This window comes from Pelobates fuscus, chromosome 2 (assembly GCF_036172605.1).
Source record: "Pelobates fuscus isolate aPelFus1 chromosome 2, aPelFus1.pri, whole genome shotgun sequence".
Classification (NCBI taxonomy): Eukaryota; Metazoa; Chordata; class Amphibia; order Anura; family Pelobatidae; genus Pelobates; species Pelobates fuscus.
Genome location: NC_086318.1, coordinates 16468105 through 16488553, shown reverse-complemented (window position 1 = coordinate 16488553; position 20449 = coordinate 16468105). Strand labels below are relative to the sequence as shown.

The 20449-nt window shown below is 43.8% G+C and overlaps 19 non-coding genes across 19 annotated transcripts; all 19 read right to left on the bottom strand.

Annotated features, from left to right (window-relative positions):
- Positions 1-1150: 1150 nt before the first annotated feature.
- TRNAV-AAC (transfer RNA valine (anticodon AAC)) lies at positions 1151-1223 on the bottom strand. Its single transcript has one exon. It is a non-coding gene; the product is annotated as a tRNA-Val (tRNA).
- A 299-nt stretch (positions 1224-1522) lies between these two features.
- Positions 1523-1595, bottom strand: TRNAV-CAC (transfer RNA valine (anticodon CAC)). The gene has a single exon. It is a non-coding gene; the product is annotated as a tRNA-Val (tRNA).
- Positions 1596-4005: 2410 nt separating this feature from the next.
- On the bottom strand, positions 4006-4078 carry TRNAV-AAC (transfer RNA valine (anticodon AAC)). The gene has a single exon. It is a non-coding gene; the product is annotated as a tRNA-Val (tRNA).
- A 299-nt stretch (positions 4079-4377) lies between these two features.
- Positions 4378-4450, bottom strand: TRNAV-CAC (transfer RNA valine (anticodon CAC)). Its single transcript has one exon. It is a non-coding gene; the product is annotated as a tRNA-Val (tRNA).
- A 1222-nt stretch (positions 4451-5672) lies between these two features.
- On the bottom strand, positions 5673-5745 carry TRNAV-AAC (transfer RNA valine (anticodon AAC)). The gene has a single exon. It is a non-coding gene; the product is annotated as a tRNA-Val (tRNA).
- Positions 5746-6044: 299 nt separating this feature from the next.
- Positions 6045-6117, bottom strand: TRNAV-CAC (transfer RNA valine (anticodon CAC)). Its single transcript has one exon. It is a non-coding gene; the product is annotated as a tRNA-Val (tRNA).
- A 1050-nt stretch (positions 6118-7167) lies between these two features.
- Positions 7168-7240, bottom strand: TRNAV-AAC (transfer RNA valine (anticodon AAC)). The gene has a single exon. It is a non-coding gene; the product is annotated as a tRNA-Val (tRNA).
- A 299-nt stretch (positions 7241-7539) lies between these two features.
- Positions 7540-7612, bottom strand: TRNAV-CAC (transfer RNA valine (anticodon CAC)). Its single transcript has one exon. It is a non-coding gene; the product is annotated as a tRNA-Val (tRNA).
- A 1050-nt stretch (positions 7613-8662) lies between these two features.
- TRNAV-AAC (transfer RNA valine (anticodon AAC)) lies at positions 8663-8735 on the bottom strand. Its single transcript has one exon. It is a non-coding gene; the product is annotated as a tRNA-Val (tRNA).
- Positions 8736-9034: 299 nt separating this feature from the next.
- Positions 9035-9107, bottom strand: TRNAV-CAC (transfer RNA valine (anticodon CAC)). Its single transcript has one exon. It is a non-coding gene; the product is annotated as a tRNA-Val (tRNA).
- Positions 9108-10529: 1422 nt separating this feature from the next.
- On the bottom strand, positions 10530-10602 carry TRNAV-CAC (transfer RNA valine (anticodon CAC)). Its single transcript has one exon. It is a non-coding gene; the product is annotated as a tRNA-Val (tRNA).
- Positions 10603-11652: 1050 nt separating this feature from the next.
- Positions 11653-11725, bottom strand: TRNAV-AAC (transfer RNA valine (anticodon AAC)). Its single transcript has one exon. It is a non-coding gene; the product is annotated as a tRNA-Val (tRNA).
- A 299-nt stretch (positions 11726-12024) lies between these two features.
- Positions 12025-12097, bottom strand: TRNAV-CAC (transfer RNA valine (anticodon CAC)). The gene has a single exon. It is a non-coding gene; the product is annotated as a tRNA-Val (tRNA).
- A 2410-nt stretch (positions 12098-14507) lies between these two features.
- Positions 14508-14580, bottom strand: TRNAV-AAC (transfer RNA valine (anticodon AAC)). The gene has a single exon. It is a non-coding gene; the product is annotated as a tRNA-Val (tRNA).
- A 299-nt stretch (positions 14581-14879) lies between these two features.
- TRNAV-CAC (transfer RNA valine (anticodon CAC)) lies at positions 14880-14952 on the bottom strand. The gene has a single exon. It is a non-coding gene; the product is annotated as a tRNA-Val (tRNA).
- A 2582-nt stretch (positions 14953-17534) lies between these two features.
- On the bottom strand, positions 17535-17607 carry TRNAV-AAC (transfer RNA valine (anticodon AAC)). The gene has a single exon. It is a non-coding gene; the product is annotated as a tRNA-Val (tRNA).
- Positions 17608-17906: 299 nt separating this feature from the next.
- TRNAV-CAC (transfer RNA valine (anticodon CAC)) lies at positions 17907-17979 on the bottom strand. The gene has a single exon. It is a non-coding gene; the product is annotated as a tRNA-Val (tRNA).
- Positions 17980-19201: 1222 nt separating this feature from the next.
- On the bottom strand, positions 19202-19274 carry TRNAV-AAC (transfer RNA valine (anticodon AAC)). Its single transcript has one exon. It is a non-coding gene; the product is annotated as a tRNA-Val (tRNA).
- A 299-nt stretch (positions 19275-19573) lies between these two features.
- On the bottom strand, positions 19574-19646 carry TRNAV-CAC (transfer RNA valine (anticodon CAC)). Its single transcript has one exon. It is a non-coding gene; the product is annotated as a tRNA-Val (tRNA).
- Between the last annotated feature and the right edge of the window lie 803 nt (positions 19647-20449).

The window sequence follows — 20449 nt, the reverse complement described above, 5'->3', positions numbered from 1 at the left end:
TCGGCAGATTTAGCAAAAATTAAATAATGTTTCTGCCAGGTTTAGAACCTGGGACCTTTCGCGTGTGAGGCAAACGTGATAACCACTACACTACAGAAACTGCCACAATTCCGACTTTGCGCAGGAAAATTGGGGGAATGTGTTTGCTGCATACCCATCATATTTAAAAAGTCCCCAGATTCAAATGCCTATTTCCTTCAACATACATAGAAGAAGAAAACAGTCTGTTGATGTGAAATTGTATTCTTGGCAAAAGTTTGATCTGTCCAGTCAATCATTTCCAAACCTACACACATACAGCAAACAATCCCTCCCCTCTGCCTGTGATATAATTAAGGCAGTTAATGCATTAACTTAATTATCCCCAGGCAGAAAAAAATAAAAACCGCACATTTTTCTAAAGTACCATAAGTGGCCCAAAACACAACATATCCCCATAAATGTTACATCACCCGACAGCTCTGATCTGGGTGAGCGACATATCCGAAAATCACCCAGATCAGATCAGGGGTTCAGAAATTTCATAGAAGTCATAATTTTGCCCAGGCGAACCCGGGATTTCATGCCCAAAACAGTTCCATAGATTGGCGGCTAAGTGCCGGTGGAGGACCGACCGGGAACCGCGAGGTTTTCATGCCGAAAATAGCTCCAGGGCATTCGCGGCAAAGTCCCCTTGAAGTTTATTCGTGGTTTAAGTCAATGCGAACAAGATGGCCGCCACCGCGTGTTCCAATGTCGAATGGCGGCCACGTCGACTGTTCGGGAGTTCGAAGAACCATTGTCTAAAGTCCCAATGGCCACTAATAGGGTCTCTCAGCCAAAACAAATTAAAAGGGGCCATAGTCACAGAGCAAAAGGTTGGCAAATATTCCTCTCCAAAAACCAGTGGCGAGGTCACTTTCGCCACAACTCTATTCAGCAAGCTGATCGCTCATGTGAGTAAACATGATTTTCTTGCATTTTTAGTAGAAAATCCATCTCAGAAAGTACAGCGAGCATGAGTTTTGCTTTTGTCGACGGTGATTTTTGCACAAAACCCTTCTCCCATTGTAGGGAATATGACAAAAAGAACAGATGCACTTGAAATTTGCAAAGAGACTTCGAAAAGCCGCATTCTAACAAAAAGGAATCCAAAACAGAACAAAAGCAATGTTTCTGCCCGGTTTCGAACCGGGGACCTTTCGCGTGTTAGGCAAACGTGATAACCACTACACTACAGAAACTACAGCTGTGCACATCCATGTTGAGACCGGAGTAGCATGCGCCATGTGCAAGCACTGAATGCAAGACAGAAAATGCTGTCTTGCATTCGGTACTTGCACATGGCGCATGCTGATTTAATGAGTGCAATTCAGCTTTTTCTCAGACAACATTGGCTTCAGGTTTTTGGAAACCACTTTATTCAGCTAACAGATCGCTTACGTCTTGCCGAGTATACGTGATTTTTGGATTCATAGTCAAGCAGGTGCATTTCCAATTCAGAAGACTTCTAACGTCAGCAGATTTAGCAAAAATTAAATAATGTTTCTGCCAGGTTTCGAACCTGGGACCTTTCGCGTGTGAGGCGAACGTGATAACCACTACACTACAGAAACTGCCACAATGCCGACTTTGCACAGGAAAATTGGGGGAATGTGTTTGCTGCATACCCATCGTATTTAAAAAGTCCCCAGATTCAAATGCCTATTTCCTTCAACATACATAGAAGAAGAAAACAGTCTGTTGATGTGAAATTGTATTCTTGGCAAAAGTTTGATCTGTCCAGTTAATCATTTCCAAACCTACACACATACAGCAAACAATCCCTCCCCTCTGCCTGTGATATAATTAAGGCAGTTAATGCATTAACTTAATTATCCCCAGGCAGTAAAAAATAAAAAACGCACATTTTTCTAAAGTACCATAAGTGGCCCAAAACACAACATATCCCCATAAATGTTACATCACCCGACAGCTCTGATCTGGGTGAGCGACATATCCGAAAATCACCCAGATCAGATCAGGGGTTCAGAAATTTCATAGAAGTCATAATTTTGCCCAGGCGAACCCAGGATTTCATGCCCAAAACAGTTCCATAGATTGGCGGCTAAGTGCCGCTGGAGGACCGACCTGGAACCGCGAGGTTTTCATGCCGAAAATAGCTCCAGGGCATTCGCGGCAAAGTCCCCTTGAAGTCTATTCGTGGTTTAAGTCAATGCGAACAAGATGGCCGCCACCGCGTGTTCCAATGTCGAATGGCGGCCACGTCAACTGTTCGGGAGTTCGAAGAACCATTGTCTAAAGTTCCAATGGCCACAAATAGGGTCTCTCAGCCAAAACAAATTAAAAGGGGCCATAGTCACAGAGCAAAAGGTTGGCAAATATTCCTCTCCAAAAACCAGTGGCGAGGTCACTTTCGTCACAACTCTATTCAGCAAGCTGATCGCTCATGTGAGTAAACATGATTTTCTTGCATTTTTAGTAGAAAATCCATCTCTGAAAGTACAGCGAGCATGAGTTTTGCTTTTGTCGACGGTGATTTTTGCACAAAACCCTTCTCCCATTGTAGGGAATATGACAAAAAGAACAGATGCACTTGAAATTTGCAAAGAGACTTCGAAAAGCCGCATTCTAACAAAAAGGAATCCAAAACTGAACGAAAGCAATGTTTCTGCCTGGTTTCGAAACGGGGACCTTTCGTGTGTTAGGTGAACATGATAACCACTACACTACAGAAACTACAGCTGTGCACATCCCTGTTGAGACCGGAGTAGCATGCGCCATGTGCAAGCACTGAATGCAAGACAGAAAATGCTGTCTTGCATTCGGTACTTGCACATGGCGCATGCTGATTTAATGAGTGCAACTCAGCTTTTTCTCAGACAACATTAGCTTCAGGTTTTTGGAAACCACTTTATTCAGCTAACAGATCGCTTACGTCTTGCCGAGTATACGTGATTTTTGGATTCATAGTCAAGCAGGTGCATTTCCAATTCAGAAGACTTCTAACGTCAGCAGATTTAGCAAAAATTAAATAATGTTTCTGCAAGGTTTCGAACCTGGGACTTTTTGCGTGTGAGGCGAACGTGATAACCACTACACTACAGAAACTGCCACAATGCTGATTTTGCGCAGGAAGATTGGGGGAATGTGTTTGCTGCATACCCATCGTATTTAAAAAGTCCCCAGATTCAAATGCCTATTTCCTTCAACATACATAGAAGAAGAAAACAGTCTGTTGATGTGAAATTGTATTCTTGGCAAAAGTTTGATCTGTCCAGTCAATCATTTCCAAACCTACACACATACAGCAAACAATCCCTCCCCTCTGCCTGTGATATAATTAAGGCAGTTAATGCATTAACTTAATTATCCCCAGGAAGTAAAAAATAAAAAACGCACATTTTTCTAAAGTACCATAAGTGGCCCAAAACACAACATATCCCCATAAATGTTACATCACCCGACAGCTCTGATCTGGGTGAGCGACATATCCGAAAATCACCCGGATCAGATCAGGGGTTCAGAAATTTCATAGAAGTCATAATTTTGCCCAGGCGAACCCGGGATTTCATGCCCAAAACAATTCCATAGATTGGCGGCTAAGTGCCGCTGGAGGACCGACCTGGAACCGAAGAACCATTCGAAGAACCATTGTCTAAAGTCCCAATGGCCACAAATACGGTCTCTCAGCCAAAACAAATTAAAAGGGGCCATAGTCACAGAGCAAAAGGTTGGCAAATATTCCTCTCCAAAAACCAGTGGCGAGGTCACTTTCGCCACAACTCTATTCAGCAAGCTGATCGCTCATGTGAGTAAACATGATTTTCTTGCATTTTTAGTAGAAAATCCATCTCTGAAAGTACAGTGAGCATGAGTTTTGCTTTTGTCGACGGTGATTTTTGCACAAAACCCTTCTCCCATTGTAGGGAATATGACAAAAGGAACAGATGCACTTGAAATTTGCAAAGAGACTTCGAAAAGCCGCATTCTAACAAAAAGGAATCCAAAACAGAATAAAATAAATGTTTCTGCCCGGTTTCAAACCGGGGACCTTTCGCGTGTTAGGCGAACGTGATAACCACTACACTACAGAAACTACAGCTGTGCACATCCATGTTGAGACCGGAGTAGCATGCGCCATGTGCAAGCACTGAATGCAAGACAGAAAATGCTGTCTTGCATTCGGTACTTGCACATGGCGCATGCTGATTTAATGAGTGCAATTCAGCTTTTTCTCAGACAACATTGGCTTCAGGTTTTTGGAAACCACTTTATTCAGCTAACAGATCGCTTACGTCTTGCCGAGTATACGTGATTTTTGGATTCATAGTCAAGCAGGTGCATTTCCAATTCAGAAGACTTCTAACGTCAGCAGATTTAGCAAAAATTAAATAATGTTTCTGCCAGGTTTCGAACCTGGGACCTTTCGCGTGTGAGGCGAACGTGATAACCACTACACTACAGAAACTGCCACAATGCCGACTTTGCACAGGAAAATTGGGGGAATGTGCTGCATACCCATCATATTTAAAAAAAACACAACATATCCCCATAAATGTTACATCACCCGACAGCTCTGATCTGGGTGAGCGACATATCCGAAAATCACCCAGATCAGATCAGGGGTTCAGAAATTTCATAGAAGTCATAATTTTGCCCAGGCGAACCCGGGATTTCATGCCCAAAACAGTTCCATAGATTGGCGGCTAAGTGCCGCTGGAGGACCGACCTGATACCGCAAGGTTTTCATGCCGAAAATAGCTCCAGGGCATTCGCGGCAAAGTCCCCTTGAAGTCTATTCGTGGTTTAAGTCAATGCGAACAAGATGGCCGCCACCGCGTGTTCCAATGTCGAATGGCGGCCACGTCGACTGTTCGGGAGTTCGAAGAACCATTGTCTAAAGTCCCAATGGCCACAAATAGGGTCTCTCAGCCAAAACAAATTAAAAGGGGCCATAGTCACAGAGCAAAAGGTTGGCAAATATTCCTCTCCAAAAACCAGTGGCGAGGTCAGTTTCGCCACAACTCTATTCAGCAAGCTGATCGCTCATGTGATGAAATTTCATAGAAGTCATAATTTTGCCCAGGCGACCCCGGGATTTCATGCCCAAAACAGTTCCATAGATTGGCGGCTAAGTGCCGCTGGAGGACCGACCTGGAACCGCGAGGTTTTCATGCCAAAAGTAGCTCCAGGGCATTCGCGGCAAAGTCCCCTTGAAGTCTATTCGTGGTTTAAGTCAATGCGAACAAGATGGCCGCCACCGCGGGTTCCAATGTCGAAAGGCGGCCACGTCGACTGTTCGGGAGTTCGAAGAACCATTGTCTAAAGTCCCAATGGCCACAAATAGGGTCTCTCAGCCAAAACAAATTAAAAGGGGCCATAGTCACAGAGCAAAAGGTTGGCAAATATTCCTCTCAAAAAAGCAGTGGCGAGGTCACTTTCACCACAACTCTATTCAGCAAGCTTATCGCTCATGTGAGTAAACATTATTTTCTTGCATTTTTAGTAGAGAATCCATCTCTGAAAGTACAGCGAGCATGAGTTTTGCTTTTGTCGACAGTGATTTTTGCACAAAACCCTTCTCCCATTGTAGGGAATATGACAAAAAGAACAGATGCACTTGAAATTTGCAAAGAGACTTTGAAAAGCCGCATTCTAACAAAAAGGAATCCAAAACAGACCGAAAGCAATGTTTCTGCCCGGTTTCGAACCGGGGACCTTTCGCGTGTTAGGTGAACGTGATAACCACTACACTACAGAAACTACAGCTGTGCACATCCATGTTGAGACCGGAGTAGCATGCGCCATGTGCAAGCACTAAATGCAAGACAGAAAATGCTCTCTTGCATTCGGTACTTGCACATGGCGCATGCTGATTTAATGAGTGCAATTCAGCTTTTTCGCAGACAACATTGGCTTCAGGTTTTTGGAAACCACTTTATTCAGCTAACAGATCGCTTACGTCTTGCCGAGTATACGTGATTTTTGGATTCATAGTCAAGCAGGTGCATTTCCAATTCAGAAGACTTCTAACGTCGGCAGATTTAGCAAAAATTAAATAATGTTTCTGCCAGGTTTCGAACCTGGGACCTTTCGCGTGTGAGGCGAACGTGATAACCACTACACTACAGAAACTGCCACAATTCCGACTTTGCGCAGGAAAATTGGGGGAATGTGTTTGCTGCATACCCATCATATTTAAAAAGTCCCCAGATTCAAATGCCTATTTCCTTCAACATACATAGAAGAAGAAAACAGTCTGTTGATGTGAAATTGTATTCTTGGCAAAAGTTTGATCTGTCCAGTCAATCATTTCCAAACCTACACACATACAGCAAACAATCCCTCCCCTCTGCCTGTGATATAATTAAGGCAGTTAATGCATTAACTTAATTATCCCCAGGCAGAAAAAAATAAAAACCGCACATTTTTCTAAAGTACCATAAGTGGCCCAAAACACAACATATCCCCATAAATGTTACATCACCCGACAGCTCTGATCTGGGTGAGCGACATATCCGAAAATCACCCAGATCAGATCAGGGGTTCAGAAATTTCATAGAAGTCATAATTTTGCCCAGGCGAACCCGGGATTTCATGCCCAAAACAGTTCCATAGATTGGCGGCTAAGTGCCGCTGGAGGACCGACCGGGAACCGCGAGGTTTTCATGCCGAAAATAGCTCCAGGGCATTCGCGGCAAAGTCCCCTTGAAGTTTATTCGTGGTTTAAGTCAATGCGAACAAGATGGCCGCCACCGCGTGTTCCAATGTCGAATGGCGGCCACGTCGACTGTTCGGGAGTTCGAAGAACCATTGTCTAAAGTCCCAATGGCCACTAATAGGGTCTCTCAGCCAAAACAAATTAAAAGGGGCCATAGTCACAGAGCAAAAGGTTGGCAAATATTCCTCTCCAAAAACCAGTGGCGAGGTCACTTTCGCCACAACTCTATACAGCAAGCTCATCGCTCATGTGAGTAAACATGATTTTCTTGCATTTTTAGTAGAAAATCCATCTCTGAAAGTACAGGGAGCATGAGTTTTGCTTTTGTCGACGGTGATTTTTGCACAAAACCCTTCTCCCATTGTAGGGAATATGACAAAAAGAACAGATGCTCTTGAAATTTGCAAAGAGACTTCGAAAAGCCGCATTCTAACAAAAAGGAATCCAAAACAGAACAAAAGCAATGTTTCTGCCCGGTTTCGAACCGGGGACCTTTCGCGTGTTAAGCGAACGTGATAACCACTACACTACAGAAACTACAGCTGTGCACATCCATGTTGAGACCGGAGTAGCATGCGCCATGTGCAAGCACTAAATGCAAGACAGAAAATGCTCTCTTGCATTCGGTACTTGCACATGGCGCATGCTGATTTAATGAGTGCAATTCAGCTTTTTCGCAGACAACATTGGCTTCAGGTTTTTGGAAACCACTTTATTCAGCTAACAGATCGCTTACGTCTTGCCGAGTATACGTGATTTTTGGATTCATAGTCAAGCAGGTGCATTTCCAATTCAGAAGACTTCTAACGTCGGCAGATTTAGCAAAAATTAAATAATGTTTCTGCCAGGTTTCGAACCTGGGACCTTTCGCGTGTGAGGCGAACGTGATAACCACTACACTACAGAAACTACCACAATTCCGACTTTGCGCAGGAAAATTGGGGGAATGTGTTTGCTGCATACCCATCATATTTAAAAAGTCCCCAGATTCAAATGCCTATTTCCTTCAACATACATAGAAGAAGAAAACAGTCTGTTGATGTGAAATTGTATTCTTGGCAAAAGTTTGATCTGTCCAGTCAATCATTTCCAAACCTACACACATACAGCAAACAATCCCTCCCCTCTGCCTGTGATATAATTAAGGCAGTTAATGCATTAACTTAATTATCCCCAGGCAGAAAAAAATAAAAACCGCACATTTTTCTAAAGTACCATAAGTGGCCCAAAACACAACATATCCCCATAAATGTTACATCACCCGACAGCTCTGATCTGGGTGAGCGACATATCCGAAAATCACCCAGATCAGATCAGGGGTTCAGAAATTTCATAGAAGTCATAATTTTGCCCAGGCGAACCCGGGATTTCATGCCCAAAACAGTTCCATAGATTGGCGGCTAAGTGCCGGTGGAGGACCGACCGGGAACCGCGAGGTTTTCATGCCGAAAATAGCTCCAGGGCATTCGCGGCAAAGTCCCCTTGAAGTTTATTCGTGGTTTAAGTCAATGCGAACAAGATGGCCGCCACCGCGTGTTCCAATGTCGAATGGCGGCCACGTCGACTGTTCGGGAGTTCGAAGAACCATTGTCTAAAGTCCCAATGGCCACTAATAGGGTCTCTCAGCCAAAACAAATTAAAAGGGGCCATAGTCACAGAGCAAAAGGTTGGCAAATATTCCTCTCCAAAAACCAGTGGCGAGGTCACTTTCGCCACAACTCTATTCAGCAAGCTGATCGCTCATGTGAGTAAACATGATTTTCTTGCATTTTTAGTAGAAAATCCATCTCAGAAAGTACAGCGAGCATGAGTTTTGCTTTTGTCGACGGTGATTTTTGCACAAAACCCTTCTCCCATTGTAGGGAATATGACAAAAAGAACAGATGCACTTGAAATTTGCAAAGAGACTTCGAAAAGCCGCATTCTAACAAAAAGGAATCCAAAACAGAACAAAAGCAATGTTTCTGCCCGGTTTCGAACCGGGGACCTTTCGCGTGTTAGGCAAACGTGATAACCACTACACTACAGAAACTACAGCTGTGCACATCCATGTTGAGACCGGAGTAGCATGCGCCATGTGCAAGCACTGAATGCAAGACAGAAAATGCTGTCTTGCATTCGGTACTTGCACATGGCGCATGCTGATTTAATGAGTGCAATTCAGCTTTTTCTCAGACAACATTGGCTTCAGGTTTTTGGAAACCACTTTATTCAGCTAACAGATCGCTTACGTCTTGCCGAGTATACGTGATTTTTGGATTCATAGTCAAGCAGGTGCATTTCCAATTCAGAAGACTTCTAACGTCAGCAGATTTAGCAAAAATTAAATAATGTTTCTGCCAGGTTTCGAACCTGGGACCTTTCGCGTGTGAGGCGAACGTGATAACCACTACACTACAGAAACTGCCACAATGCCGACTTTGCACAGGAAAATTGGGGGAATGTGTTTGCTGCATACCCATCGTATTTAAAAAGTCCCCAGATTCAAATGCCTATTTCCTTCAACATACATAGAAGAAGAAAACAGTCTGTTGATGTGAAATTGTATTCTTGGCAAAAGTTTGATCTGTCCAGTTAATCATTTCCAAACCTACACACATACAGCAAACAATCCCTCCCCTCTGCCTGTGATATAATTAAGGCAGTTAATGCATTAACTTAATTATCCCCAGGCAGTAAAAAATAAAAAACGCACATTTTTCTAAAGTACCATAAGTGGCCCAAAACACAACATATCCCCATAAATGTTACATCACCCGACAGCTCTGATCTGGGTGAGCGACATATCCGAAAATCACCCAGATCAGATCAGGGGTTCAGAAATTTCATAGAAGTCATAATTTTGCCCAGGCGAACCCAGGATTTCATGCCCAAAACAGTTCCATAGATTGGCGGCTAAGTGCCGCTGGAGGACCGACCTGGAACCGCGAGGTTTTCATGCCGAAAATAGCTCCAGGGCATTCGCGGCAAAGTCCCCTTGAAGTCTATTCGTGGTTTAAGTCAATGCGAACAAGATGGCCGCCACCGCGTGTTCCAATGTCGAATGGCGGCCACGTCGACTGTTCGGGAGTTCGAAGAACCATTGTCTAAAGTTCCAATGGCCACAAATAGGGTCTCTCAGCCAAAACAAATTAAAAGGGGCCATAGTCACAGAGCAAAAGGTTGGCAAATATTCCTCTCCAAAAACCAGTGGCGAGGTCACTTTCGTCACAACTCTATTCAGCAAGCTGATCGCTCATGTGAGTAAACATGATTTTCTTGCATTTTTAGTAGAAAATCCATCTCTGAAAGTACAGCGAGCATGAGTTTTGCTTTTGTCGACGGTGATTTTTGCACAAAACCCTTCTCCCATTGTAGGGAATATGACAAAAAGAACAGATGCACTTGAAATTTGCAAAGAGACTTCGAAAAGCCGCATTCTAACAAAAAGGAATCCAAAACTGAACGAAAGCAATGTTTCTGCCTGGTTTCGAAACGGGGACCTTTCGTGTGTTAGGTGAACATGATAACCACTACACTACAGAAACTACAGCTGTGCACATCCCTGTTGAGACCGGAGTAGCATGCGCCATGTGCAAGCACTGAATGCAAGACAGAAAATGCTGTCTTGCATTCGGTACTTGCACATGGCGCATGCTGATTTAATGAGTGCAACTCAGCTTTTTCTCAGACAACATTAGCTTCAGGTTTTTGGAAACCACTTTATTCAGCTAACAGATCGCTTACGTCTTGCCGAGTATACGTGATTTTTGGATTCATAGTCAAGCAGGTGCATTTCCAATTCAGAAGACTTCTAACGTCGGCAGATTTAGCAAAAATTAAATAATGTTTCTGCCAGGTTTCGAACCTGGGACCTTTCGCGTGTGAGGCGAACGTGATAACCACTACACTACAGAAACTACCACAATTCCGACTTTGCGCAGGAAAATTGGGGGAATGTGTTTGCTGCATACCCATCATATTTAAAAAGTCCCCAGATTCAAATGCCTATTTCCTTCAACATACATAGAAGAAGAAAACAGTCTGTTGATGTGAAATTGTATTCTTGGCAAAAGTTTGATCTGTCCAGTCAATCATTTCCAAACCTACACACATACAGCAAACAATCCCTCCCCTCTGCCTGTGATATAATTAAGGCAGTTAATGCATTAACTTAATTATCCCCAGGCAGAAAAAAATAAAAACCGCACATTTTTCTAAAGTACCATAAGTGGCCCAAAACACAACATATCCCCATAAATGTTACATCACCCGACAGCTCTGATCTGGGTGAGCGACATATCCGAAAATCACCCAGATCAGATCAGGGGTTCAGAAATTTCATAGAAGTCATAATTTTGCCCAGGCGAACCCGGGATTTCATGCCCAAAACAGTTCCATAGATTGGCGGCTAAGTGCCGGTGGAGGACCGACCGGGAACCGCGAGGTTTTCATGCCGAAAATAGCTCCAGGGCATTCGCGGCAAAGTCCCCTTGAAGTTTATTCGTGGTTTAAGTCAATGCGAACAAGATGGCCGCCACCGCGTGTTCCAATGTCGAATGGCGGCCACGTCGACTGTTCGGGAGTTCGAAGAACCATTGTCTAAAGTCCCAATGGCCACTAATAGGGTCTCTCAGCCAAAACAAATTAAAAGGGGCCATAGTCACAGAGCAAAAGGTTGGCAAATATTCCTCTCCAAAAACCAGTGGCGAGGTCACTTTCGCCACAACTCTATTCAGCAAGCTGATCGCTCATGTGAGTAAACATGATTTTCTTGCATTTTTAGTAGAAAATCCATCTCAGAAAGTACAGCGAGCATGAGTTTTGCTTTTGTCGACGGTGATTTTTGCACAAAACCCTTCTCCCATTGTAGGGAATATGACAAAAAGAACAGATGCACTTGAAATTTGCAAAGAGACTTCGAAAAGCCGCATTCTAACAAAAAGGAATCCAAAACAGAACAAAAGCAATGTTTCTGCCCGGTTTCGAACCGGGGACCTTTCGCGTGTTAGGCAAACGTGATAACCACTACACTACAGAAACTACAGCTGTGCACATCCATGTTGAGACCGGAGTAGCATGCGCCATGTGCAAGCACTGAATGCAAGACAGAAAATGCTGTCTTGCATTCGGTACTTGCACATGGCGCATGCTGATTTAATGAGTGCAATTCAGCTTTTTCTCAGACAACATTGGCTTCAGGTTTTTGGAAACCACTTTATTCAGCTAACAGATCGCTTACGTCTTGCCGAGTATACGTGATTTTTGGATTCATAGTCAAGCAGGTGCATTTCCAATTCAGAAGACTTCTAACGTCAGCAGATTTAGCAAAAATTAAATAATGTTTCTGCCAGGTTTCGAACCTGGGACCTTTCGCGTGTGAGGCGAACGTGATAACCACTACACTACAGAAACTGCCACAATGCCGACTTTGCACAGGAAAATTGGGGGAATGTGTTTGCTGCATACCCATCGTATTTAAAAAGTCCCCAGATTCAAATGCCTATTTCCTTCAACATACATAGAAGAAGAAAACAGTCTGTTGATGTGAAATTGTATTCTTGGCAAAAGTTTGATCTGTCCAGTTAATCATTTCCAAACCTACACACATACAGCAAACAATCCCTCCCCTCTGCCTGTGATATAATTAAGGCAGTTAATGCATTAACTTAATTATCCCCAGGCAGTAAAAAATAAAAAACGCACATTTTTCTAAAGTACCATAAGTGGCCCAAAACACAACATATCCCCATAAATGTTACATCACCCGACAGCTCTGATCTGGGTGAGCGACATATCCGAAAATCACCCAGATCAGATCAGGGGTTCAGAAATTTCATAGAAGTCATAATTTTGCCCAGGCGAACCCAGGATTTCATGCCCAAAACAGTTCCATAGATTGGCGGCTAAGTGCCGCTGGAGGACCGACCTGGAACCGCGAGGTTTTCATGCCGAAAATAGCTCCAGGGCATTCGCGGCAAAGTCCCCTTGAAGTCTATTCGTGGTTTAAGTCAATGCGAACAAGATGGCCGCCACCGCGTGTTCCAATGTCGAATGGCGGCCACGTCGACTGTTCGGGAGTTCGAAGAACCATTGTCTAAAGTTCCAATGGCCACAAATAGGGTCTCTCAGCCAAAACAAATTAAAAGGGGCCATAGTCACAGAGCAAAAGGTTGGCAAATATTCCTCTCCAAAAACCAGTGGCGAGGTCACTTTCGTCACAACTCTATTCAGCAAGCTGATCGCTCATGTGAGTAAACATGATTTTCTTGCATTTTTAGTAGAAAATCCATCTCTGAAAGTACAGCGAGCATGAGTTTTGCTTTTGTCGACGGTGATTTTTGCACAAAACCCTTCTCCCATTGTAGGGAATATGACAAAAAGAACAGATGCACTTGAAATTTGCAAAGAGACTTCGAAAAGCCGCATTCTAACAAAAAGGAATCCAAAACTGAACGAAAGCAATGTTTCTGCCTGGTTTCGAAACGGGGACCTTTCGTGTGTTAGGTGAACATGATAACCACTACACTACAGAAACTACAGCTGTGCACATCCCTGTTGAGACCGGAGTAGCATGCGCCATGTGCAAGCACTGAATGCAAGACAGAAAATGCTGTCTTGCATTCGGTACTTGCACATGGCGCATGCTGATTTAATGAGTGCAACTCAGCTTTTTCTCAGACAACATTAGCTTCAGGTTTTTGGAAACCACTTTATTCAGCTAACAGATCGCTTACGTCTTGCCGAGTATACGTGATTTTTGGATTCATAGTCAAGCAGGTGCATTTCCAATTCAGAAGACTTCTAACGTCAGCAGATTTAGCAAAAATTAAATAATGTTTCTGCAAGGTTTCGAACCTGGGACTTTTTGCGTGTGAGGCGAACGTGATAACCACTACACTACAGAAACTGCCACAATGCTGATTTTGCGCAGGAAGATTGGGGGAATGTGTTTGCTGCATACCCATCGTATTTAAAAAGTCCCCAGATTCAAATGCCTATTTCCTTCAACATACATAGAAGAAGAAAACAGTCTGTTGATGTGAAATTGTATTCTTGGCAAAAGTTTGATCTGTCCAGTCAATCATTTCCAAACCTACACACATACAGCAAACAATCCCTCCCCTCTGCCTGTGATATAATTAAGGCAGTTAATGCATTAACTTAATTATCCCCAGGAAGTAAAAAATAAAAAACGCACATTTTTCTAAAGTACCATAAGTGGCCCAAAACACAACATATCCCCATAAATGTTACATCACCCGACAGCTCTGATCTGGGTGAGCGACATATCCGAAAATCACCCGGATCAGATCAGGGGTTCAGAAATTTCATAGAAGTCATAATTTTGCCCAGGCGAACCCGGGATTTCATGCCCAAAACAATTCCATAGATTGGCGGCTAAGTGCCGCTGGAGGACCGACCTGGAACCGAAGAACCATTCGAAGAACCATTGTCTAAAGTCCCAATGGCCACAAATACGGTCTCTCAGCCAAAACAAATTAAAAGGGGCCATAGTCACAGAGCAAAAGGTTGGCAAATATTCCTCTCCAAAAACCAGTGGCGAGGTCACTTTCGCCACAACTCTATTCAGCAAGCTGATCGCTCATGTGAGTAAACATGATTTTCTTGCATTTTTAGTAGAAAATCCATCTCTGAAAGTACAGTGAGCATGAGTTTTGCTTTTGTCGACGGTGATTTTTGCACAAAACCCTTCTCCCATTGTAGGGAATATGACAAAAGGAACAGATGCACTTGAAATTTGCAAAGAGACTTCGAAAAGCCGCATTCTAACAAAAAGGAATCCAAAACAGAATAAAAGAAATGTTTCTGCCCGGTTTCAAACCGGGGACCTTTCGCGTGTTAGGCGAACGTGATAACCACTACACTACAGAAACTACAGCTGTGCACATCCATGTTGAGACCGGAGTAGCATGCGCCATGTGCAAGCACTGAATGCAAGACAGAAAATGCTGTCTTGCATTCGGTACTTGCACATGGCGCATGCTGATTTAATGAGTGCAATTCAGCTTTTTCTCAGACAACATTGGCTTCAGGTTTTTGGAAACCACTTTATTCAGCTAACAGATCGCTTACGTCTTGCCGAGTATACGTGATTTTTGGATTCATAGTCAAGCAGGTGCATTTCCAATTCAGAAGACTTCTAACGTCAGCAGATTTAGCAAAAATTAAATAATGTTTCTGCCAGGTTTCGAACCTGGGACCTTTCGCGTGTGAGGCGAACGTGATAACCACTACACTACAGAAACTGCCACAATGCCGACTTTGCACAGGAAAATTGGGGGAATGTGCTGCATACCCATCATATTTAAAAAAAACACAACATATCCCCATAAATGTTACATCACCCGACAGCTCTGATCTGGGTGAGCGACATATCCGAAAATCACCCAGATCAGATCAGGGGTTCAGAAATTTCATAGAAGTCATAATTTTGCCCAGGCGAACCCGGGATTTCATGCCCAAAACAGTTCCATAGATTGGCGGCTAAGTGCCGCTGGAGGACCGACCTGATACCGCAAGGTTTTCATGCCGAAAATAGCTCCAGGGCATTCGCGGCAAAGTCCCCTTGAAGTCTATTCGTGGTTTAAGTCAATGCGAACAAGATGGCCGCCACCGCGTGTTCCAATGTCGAATGGCGGCCACGTCGACTGTTCGGGAGTTCGAAGAACCATTGTCTAAAGTCCCAATGGCCACAAATAGGGTCTCTCAGCCAAAACAAATTAAAAGGGGCCATAGTCACAGAGCAAAAGGTTGGCAAATATTCCTCTCCAAAAACCAGTGGCGAGGTCAGTTTCGCCACAACTCTATTCAGCAAGCTGATCGCTCATGTGATGAAATTTCATAGAAGTCATAATTTTGCCCAGGCGACCCCGGGATTTCATGCCCAAAACAGTTCCATAGATTGGCGGCTAAGTGCCGCTGGAGGACCGACCTGGAACCGCGAGGTTTTCATGCCGAAAATAGCTCCAGGGCATTCGCGGCAAAGTCCCCTTGAAGTCTATTCGTGGTTTAAGTCAATGCGAACAAGATGGCCGCCACCGCGTGTTCCAATGTCGAATGGCGGCCACGTCGACTGTTCGGGAGTTCGAAGAACCATTGTCTAAAGTTCCAATGGCCACAAATAGGGTCTCTCAGCCAAAACAAATTAAAAGGGGCCATAGTCACAGAGCAAAAGGTTGGCAAATATTCCTCTCCAAAAACCAGTGGCGAGGTCACTTTCACCACAACTCTATTCAGCAAGCTGATCGCTCATGTGAGTAAACATGATTTTCTTGCATTTTTAGTAGAAAATCCATCTCTGAAAGTACAGCGAGCATGAGTTTTGCTTTTGTCGACAGTGATTTTTGCACAAAACCCTTCTCCCATTGTAGGGAATATGACAAAAAGAACAGATGCACTTGAAATTTGCAAAGAGACTTCGAAAAGCCGCATTCTAACAAAAAGGAATCCAAAACTGAACGAAAGCAATGTTTCTGCCTGGTTTCGAAACGGGGACCTTTCGTGTGTTAGGTGAACATGATAACCACTACACTACAGAAACTACAGCTGTGCACATCCCTGTTGAGACCGGAGTAGCATGCGCCATGTGCAAGCACTGAATGCAAGACAGAAAATGCTGTCTTGCATTCGGTACTTGCACATGGCGCATGCTGATTTAATGAGTGCAACTCAGCTTTTTCTCAGACAACATTAGCTTCAGGTTTTTGGAAACCACTTTATTCAGCTAACAGATCGCTTACGTCTTGCCGAGTATACGTGATTTTTGGATTCATAGTCAAGCAGGTGCATTTCCAATTCAGAAGACTTCTAACGTCAGCAGATTTAGCAAAAATTAAATAATGTTTCTGCAAGGTTTCGAACCTGGGACTTTTTGCGTGTGAGGCGAACGTGATAACCACTACACTACAGAAACTGCCACAATGCTGATTTTGCGCAGGAAGATTGGGGGAATGTGTTTGCTGCATACCCATCGTATTTAAAAAGTCCCCAGATTCAAATGCCTATTTCCTTCAACATACATAGAAGAAGAAAACAGTCTGTTGATGTGAAATTGTATTCTTGGCAAAAGTTTGATCTGTCCAGTCAATCATTTCCAAACCTACACACATACAGCAAACAATCCCTCCCCTCTGCCTGTGATATAATTAAGGCAGTTAATGCATTAACTTAATTATCCCCAGGAAGTAAAAAATAAAAAACGCACATTTTTCTAAAGTACCATAAGTGGCCCAAAACACAACATATCCCCATAAATGTTACATCACCCGACAGCTCTGATCTGGGTGAGCGACATATCCGAAAATCACCCGGATCAGATCAGGGGTTCAGAAATTTCATAGAAGTCATAATTTTGCCCAGGCGAACCCGGGATTTCATGCCCAAAACAATTCCATAGATTGGCGGCTAAGTGCCGCTGGAGGACCGACCTGGAACCGAAGAACCATTCGAAGAACCATTGTCTAAAGTCCCAATGGCCACAAATACGGTCTCTCAGCCAAAACAAATTAAAAGGGGCCATAGTCACAGAGCAAAAGGTTGGCAAATATTCCTCTCCAAAAACCAGTGGCGAGGTCACTTTCGCCACAACTCTATTCAGCAAGCTGATCGCTCATGTGAGTAAACATGATTTTCTTGCATTTTTAGTAGAAAATCCATCTCTGAAAGTACAGTGAGCATGAGTTTTGCTTTTGTCGACGGTGATTTTTGCACAAAACCCTTCTCCCATTGTAGGGAATATGACAAAAGGAACAGATGCACTTGAAATTTGCAAAGAGACTTCGAAAAGCCGCATTCTAACAAAAAGGAATCCAAAACAGAATAAAAGAAATGTTTCTGCCCGGTTTCAAACCGGGGACCTTTCGCGTGTTAGGCGAACGTGATAACCACTACACTACAGAAACTACAGCTGTGCACATCCATGTTGAGACCGGAGTAGCATGCGCCATGTGCAAGCACTGAATGCAAGACAGAAAATGCTGTCTTGCATTCGGTACTTGCACATGGCGCATGCTGATTTAATGAGTGCAATTCAGCTTTTTCTCAGACAACATTGGCTTCAGGTTTTTGGAAACCACTTTATTCAGCTAACAGATCGCTTACGTCTTGCCGAGTATACGTGATTTTTGGATTCATAGTCAAGCAGGTGCATTTCCAATTCAGAAGACTTCTAACGTCAGCAGATTTAGCAAAAATTAAATAATGTTTCTGCCAGGTTTCGAACCTGGGACCTTTCGCGTGTGAGGCGAACGTGATAACCACTACACTACAGAAACTGCCACAATGCCGACTTTGCACAGGAAAATTGGGGGAATGTGCTGCATACCCATCATATTTAAAAAAAACACAACATATCCCCATAAATGTTACATCACCCGACAGCTCTGATCTGGGTGAGCGACATATCCGAAAATCACCCAGATCAGATCAGGGGTTCAGAAATTTCATAGAAGTCATAATTTTGCCCAGGCGAACCCGGGATTTCATGCCCAAAACAGTTCCATAGATTGGCGGCTAAGTGCCGCTGGAGGACCGACCTGATACCGCAAGGTTTTCATGCCGAAAATAGCTCCAGGGCATTCGCGGCAAAGTCCCCTTGAAGTCTATTCGTGGTTTAAGTCAATGCGAACAAGATGGCCGCCACCGCGTGTTCCAATGTCGAATGGCGGCCACGTCGACTGTTCGGGAGTTCGAAGAACCATTGTCTAAAGTCCCAATGGCCACAAATAGGGTCTCTCAGCCAAAACAAATTAAAAGGGGCCATAGTCACAGAGCAAAAGGTTGGCAAATATTCCTCTCCAAAAACCAGTGGCGAGGTCAGTTTCGCCACAACTCTATTCAGCAAGCTGATCGCTCATGTGATGAAATTTCATAGAAGTCATAATTTTGCCCAGGCGACCCCGGGATTTCATGCCCAAAACAGTTCCATAGATTGGCGGCTAAGTGCCGCTGGAGGACCGACCTGGAACCGCGAGGTTTTCATGCCAAAAGTAGCTCCAGGGCATTCGCGGCAAAGTCCCCTTGAAGTCTATTCGTGGTTTAAGTCAATGCGAACAAGATGGCCGCCACCGCGGGTTCCAATGTCGAAAGGCGGCCACGTCGACTGTTCGGGAGTTCGAAGAACCATTGTCTAAAGTCCCAATGGCCACAAATAGGGTCTCTCAGCCAAAACAAATTAAAAGGGGCCATAGTCACAGAGCAAAAGGTTGGCAAATATTCCTCTCAAAAAAGCAGTGGCGAGGTCACTTTCACCACAACTCTATTCAGCAAGCTTATCGCTCATGTGAGTAAACATTATTTTCTTGCATTTTTAGTAGAGAATCCATCTCTGAAAGTACAGCGAGCATGAGTTTTGCTTTTGTCGACAGTGATTTTTGCACAAAACCCTTCTCCCATTGTAGGGAATATGACAAAAAGAACAGATGCACTTGAAATTTGCAAAGAGACTTTGAAAAGCCGCATTCTAACAAAAAGGAATCCAAAACGGACCGAAAGCAATGTTTCTGCCCGGTTTCGAACCGGGGACCTTTCGCGTGTTAGGTGAACGTGATAACCACTACACTACAGAAACTACAGCTGTGCAGATCCATGTTGAGACCGGAGTAGCATACGCCATGTGCAAGCACTGAATGCAAGACAGAAAATGCTGTCTTGCATTCGGTACTTGCACATGGCGAATGCTGATTTAATGAGTGCAATTCAGCTTTTTCTCAGACAACATTAGCTTCAGATTTTTGGAAACCACTTCATTCAGCTAACAGATCGCTTACGTCTTGCCGAGTATACGTGATTTTTGGATTCATAGTCAAGCAGGTGCATTTCCAATTCAGAAGACTTCTAACGTCAGCAGATTTAGCAAAAATTAAATAATGTTTCTGCCAGGTTTCGAACCTGGGACCTTTCGCGTGTGAGGCGAACGTGATAACCACTACACTACAGAAACTGCCATAATGCCGATTTTGCACAGGAAAATTGGGGGAATGTGTTTGCTGCATACCCATCGTATTTAAAAAGTCCCCAGATTCAAATGCCTATTTCCTTCAACATACATAGAAGAAGAAAACAGTCTGTTGATGTGAAATTGTATTCTTGGCAAAAGTTTGATCTGTCCAGTCAATCATTTCCAAACCTACACACATACAACAAACAATCCCTCCCCTCTGCCTGTGATATAATTAAGGCAGTTAATGCATTAACTTAATTATCCCCAGGCAGAAAAAAATAAAAAACGCACATTTTTCTAAAGTACCATAAGTGGCCCAAAACACAACATATCCCCATAAATGTTACATCACCCGACAGCTCTGATCTGGGTGAGCGACATATCCGAAAATCACCCAGATCAGATCAGGGGTTCAGAAATTTCATAGAAGTCATAATTTTGCCCAGGCGAACCCGGGATTTCATGCCCAAAACAGTTCCATAGATTGGCGGCTAAGTGCCGCTGGAGGACCGACCTGGAACCGCGAGGTTTTCATGCCGAAAATAGCTCCAGGGCATTCGCGGCAAAGTCCCCTTGAAGTCTATTCGTGGTTTAAGTCAATGCGAACAAGATGGCCGCCACCGCGTGTTCCAATGTCGAATGGCGGCCACGTCGACTGTTCGGGAGTTCGAAGAACCATTGTCTAAAGTTCCAATGGCCACAAATAGGGTCTCTCAGCCAAAACAAATTAAAAGGGGCCATAGTCACAGAGCAAAAGGTTGGCAAATATTCCTCTCCAAAAACCAGTGGCGAGGTCACTTTCG